Source organism: Embiotoca jacksoni, unplaced genomic scaffold, assembly GCF_022577435.1.
Source record: "Embiotoca jacksoni isolate LCO1_2020_lvr unplaced genomic scaffold, fEmbJac1.0.p SCAF_1, whole genome shotgun sequence".
NCBI lineage: Eukaryota > Metazoa > Chordata > Actinopteri > Embiotocidae > Embiotoca > Embiotoca jacksoni.
The window spans coordinates 3,344,342-3,349,863 of NW_027185229.1; positions in this window are offsets into that span (position 1 = coordinate 3,344,342).

The window sequence follows — 5,522 nt, forward strand, 5'->3', positions numbered from 1 at the left end:
TGGGATTTGCTGTTTTTTTTTTCCCCGTTCTGTGCAGACGTGTAACTTCGCTGATGTCTTTGCTGCATTTTATTTGAAGTTTGCTAAAAAGTTGCCGCCATGCTACGGAAGCCCAGAATGGACAAACCAAAACACTGGTTTGAGAGAGGGCCTTTTGTCTTTGCCAGCTCATATTTTCTTACGTGCACAGATCTGTCTTGTCATGTGTGCACAGCTTTCATTCTCCACCGAGAGCATTTCAGACGCTACGTGGTTTTTTTTCTTCCTGATTTGGTCATTTTTCTCTTGATTTTTGAACTTCTTGCGGGTCATCGTTGTTAAATGATTTCTTCGTTGTCCGTTTTGTGTTTGTTGTTGTTATTTGCTACTTTGTGAAGTAGCCTGCACACAAAGTTAATACAGCTTGCTGTGTTTTAGTCATTAAAAAGAACGTCCATCCTCCTGATTATTTTTATGGACAGTTTTGTTAATACATTGGCATTGCCTGCTTAAAAGTTTTTTTTTTTTTTAATCTATATCGCATATGTTCCTTGTTTTGTTGTTTGTTTCATGGTTTTCACATGTAATCCCATGGATTTCCCATGGCAGTGCATATGGGTTTAACATAGTATTTAATATATAAATATTTGGGTTTATATGGGACATGTCATTTCATAGGTTCACATATAATCCTCTGGGTTTGTTGCATCTGCCCCTGAAACATCATGTGACCTGCAGTAACCTCTCTCAGAGCAGCTCCCCCTTCCTTCTCTCTTTGTGTTTGTGTGATTGTCTGCAGGTGTGCCAGAGTGGGGGGGGAGGGGGGGGCGGAGCCACCAGCTGCACCTCATCACAATAATCAGGACCTCTTCATCTACTAAGATCTGCCATCGCCACGCTGCTGGATCGTGTTTTGGCCTTTTCGTGACTAACTTCATTCTCTATCTCTTCCCTGTCCTGGCTCCCTGCCTCGTCTTCCTCACCTGCCTTGTCTTCCTCGTCTTCCTCACCTGCCTCTGTCCCTGGCCCTCACTGTTGGATACCTGCTCACTCACATCAGCTGGAGACTTCTTTGGACCTGTACACCTGCGCACCGCTCCGCCCGTTACCAGCGTCCCTCTGCGGACTCACCTTCATCCAGTCAATATGTTCTTCTGTTAAATCCCCTCAACTGCTTCCTGCCTCCGTAGTGTGTCTGCATTTGGGTTCACTGGTGGAGCACCTGACAGGCTTTCCACATACAATCCCCTGTTTTTACGTAAGTAAATGTATGTGTTTCATGTGGGACTACATGGGTGTCACATGTAATACCATAGATTTCAGATTTGGGAATCTCTGTGGGTTACACTCTGTTCCAAAAACACATTTGTCGAGGGAAAAATACGTTTCACATTTACAAGCACGTGTTCTCTAAATATTTCAAGTTTTCACATTTTGTGTTTTACACGTGTAAAATCACATACATAGTCACATGTCGTCACGTGTTTTTGAATGTGAATTTTTTAGTAAGGGTGTGTTTTATTTTGAAAATTGATTTCATGCTCTTTGCTTTCCTCTTCCTGCCCGCCGTGTCTGCTACAGATCGATGCGATCTCCGTCGTCAGCGCGGCACCGAACCGTTTGTGGGATTCTGCTGACGCTGCAAATATCAACCGTTGACTTGAACTTCTGCGACGAGTCGGAAAACACGAAACGGATGGAACCGGTGGGAAAATAGCCTTTACATGTTTGTTGGGCGGAACGACGCCAAGGGTAGGTGCAATCTGTAACCTCACCACTAGAGGCCTCTAAATCCTACATAGTGCTCCTTTTAACTGGGTTTATGTGTAATTCTCAACGTCGCTAACATGCTATAACTATGCTAAGTTAATGTGATAATGTGATTTTATTTATTTAATTTTTTTTTCTCTTTCTCTCTCTGTTCTTTGATCAAAATGTGATGCGTTGTGTTTCTGTGAAGTTGGTTGTACCAGCTCCTCTTAACTTCTCTACAAATGTGCTTAATGCTTTTTACAAAGTAGAGATTTAAGCATTACCAAATGTGAACGGGTTAGATTATTCACACTGTTTACACACAAAACTAATGTTAGCATATAGGCTACACACTAAAATAAAATGTTTTCAATGTGAAATGGGAAATTTTTTTAATTACTTTTCACAGAAGTACCACAATATGCATAAAACTACAAAATGTCATAATACCATCAAATGAAATGAGCAAGTTTTTGGTTAGGTTAGCATAATAACACATTTCAACCGAACTCTAGCAAACATTTGCCTGCGAAGGATTTGCCAGTTACGCTTAAAAAAAAATCTCGTCACCCCTGAGTTGCAATTTTTTGGCAGTCTGATGTATACAGTGAATTTCTGGAGGGAAATGCTGAAACATTTATTTATCGTTGTGGTAAAAGTAGCTACATTTACATATTGAGTGATCACTGTTGTCAGCAGGAGTCAAACCTGTCTTCTTCCACCTCGATACACACACACACACACACTTACTTTGGTACTTAAGCCACTGGTGGCATCATGATTCTTAGAAAACAGTAACGGGCAGCAGAGGTGGCAGGAAGCAGATTCACTGCGAGGCTAATTGTTGAAAGAGCTTTCAGGGGACAAAGGTTTAGTGTTGGGGTTTTGCTTGCCATTATTTGGATTTCATATAAGATCCAGCCTGACCCAATTAATATGCCACCTGATAGGAGGGCCTCTCATCAACCTAATTTAGAGAATCAATAGGGGACAATTGAGAGTGAGAACGAAGCTCTTTACGGATGCAAACAGACAAAGACCACCCAGTACAAGCTCGAGGAGCCTGATGCCAGCAATGACATAAACCTTTTGACAAATTCTCACTCGACATAAACAAACATTCACACAGTCCCCTGCACCTCGAGTGCATCAATGTGCCGCACACATCATCAGTCATACCCGCCCTACATAGACAAGGGAGGACATTGATGGATGTTTTTATTGTTTTGGCACATAAGAAGCAGTTGTACAAGTTGGACGTGAAGTGTTAGAGGTTGAATGCTGCATCCAAAGCCTTAAGACTGCTAACATGATGAACTCTGACCCAACTTCATTAAATAAAGACTAAACTACATGGAGGCCCACAGAAAAAAAAAAAAAAAAAGTACTGTACAATGGAAATATTGAACACGTTACAAAGCCTTCAAGAAGAGCCCTGTGGGGCTGGGAGGATTTAGGAGGAGCTTTATGGCAATTATAGCCATAAAGTTTAGAAAGAAGGTGAATTGGGGGCATCACTCAATGGCTTAAATTGCTGGACACAGTCATCAGTAACACCTTTTTGTCTGGCTCGGTGACTGGCTGCTGTTTAGAGACGGGGGCACTGTTCAGGAAAGATCACACACATACTCTTATGGGATGAAAGACTCTCGCATGACAATAAAATAAACTCTCACAATGACAAATATTCCTCTAATAATCACTGCAGGACAGTTCATCTTTTTATTTGGTCGCAATATGTGATTTTTTGTTTTTCCTTTTTATAAGACATAAATCTGAAATCCTCTCCACTCTTGTTATAATGGAATATAAATGAAACACTTTTATCTTACCAGTCATAGTTTTTATACATTAAGTTCGCACTTAGTTTCATGTTTTAGAAATGTTGTTTTGAATGGAGCTTAGAGATATTTCACCAGTGTAAAGACGGTCTTTTGTTTACAAGTGTCTATGCACTTTATAGGTGCAAATATTTTTGAAATTGCTGCTCTATGACCAAAGAAAACAGAGAAAATGGGCTTAAGTATCAATATTATTTTCCAAAATTTTTTAAAATAACAATTTCTTCTCTATTTTAGATGCATTCTTTGCATTTCTTGCATTGTAATCTTTATATTTTGAGTTAAAATATCACTAAATCCCTGATCTCATACTGTAGCACAGGGGTGTCAAACTCATTTTAGTTAAGGGGCCACATACTGCCCACTTTGATCTCAAGTGGGCCAGACCAGTAAAATCATAGCATAATAACGCATACATAACGACAATATTTATCTTTGTTTAAATCATTGGTGAAGGTTTTTGGATGATAAACCCTATTTTAAGGTCTTTCTACAATAAACTAGAAACATAAAGACCAAAAACTCAGACATCAGCCCATTTACGCTGTTTTTGAAGCAATTACTGGATCGATTAAAAACAAAAAACGTTTGTACTCATAAACCTCCATTTTCTCAAAGAAATGCAATTTATGTCTTTCTGTAATTTTCACACTTAGCAAAATCATCCGGCGGGCCGAGCTGGACCCCCTGGCGGGCCGGATCCGGCCCGCGGGCCGTATGTTTGACACCCCTGCTGTAGCAGCTGCATCTTTATTACCAGGAGTACACAGTGTAAAAATACGCTCAATATCTTTCCTTCAGAATCAGAAAGAAATCTTTAAAACATGAACTTTATATCTACAATAATCTATTTCTATTTCCCCCCGTGCATCCATGCAGTCATGAACTCCCAGCTCACTGCAGAGGTTTCTGTGTCTCGGCTCTCATGAGTGACAGCTGTCACTCTTTTGTGCTCCCGGCCACACCATCTGGTTCACAACTGACAATTGCCGGCTCTGCTGTAGATGTGTGGAGAGCTGCAGTCCTGCCGGGGCATGTTGATGTACGGCCCCACAGAGCTAAGAGTATACCTGGGGACCGGACGACCACCCCTACCCTGAAGGTTTTCCTTTCTAACAGTCGGGCCCAAATAGGAAGTAACAAAAGTCTAAATGATACCCAGGTTGGACCATCCTCCTGCTTTTTGACCACTTCGGATGCAGTGAAGATCTTTTCATTCTCACCACTGCAGCACCATAAAAAAAAAAAAAATCGACAATCTGTTTGAATTTCAGCTCTTACAAATGCTGGAAAACAGATTCAGTTTAAAGTTATTTAATAAGGACCTGAATCTGTCATAAAAGTGTGTATTATAACATGACTTGAAGGAACAGATCAATTATGGTCTAGATTACATTTAACACTCAAAAAAAGCATCTGTAAAGGAAAAAAAAAATGTACCCTAGAGTTTTTTTTAAAAGCAACAAGTAAGCCAAAGTGTCACAGGCTTTCTTCTGTGAGCATCTTTACCTTTAAAGCTAAGACTTGTGTTTCAAAACTGGCAGGTGAATTGTTTAATTAAATCCATATTTAGTTACGTAGCTCTAAAAACTCTCTGGTCAATATGCGACTTCAAGAACACTGCAATTATCTGCTGCTGGTTTATTGGAGGTTGCCAGCAACAGCCAGAAGAAAATCTGGGGTGCAGCTTTTGTCCGTTCTTCTCCAAAGCTGTGGAAGAAACTACCTGTAGATCTCAGGGAAGCTCGATCAGTAAATACTATTAAAAGAAAGCTGAATACGTATTATTTTACTTGAATCTACTCCTGAAGCTCTCTTGCACTTTGCACTCCTTTGCCTTTTAAATGCACTTATTCTATATTTCAACTCTTTAACTTGTCTTGTGTTTCAGTTGATCTGTTCCTATGCATTTTATTTCTTTTTTTATATTCTTAAATTACATTTTTGTTC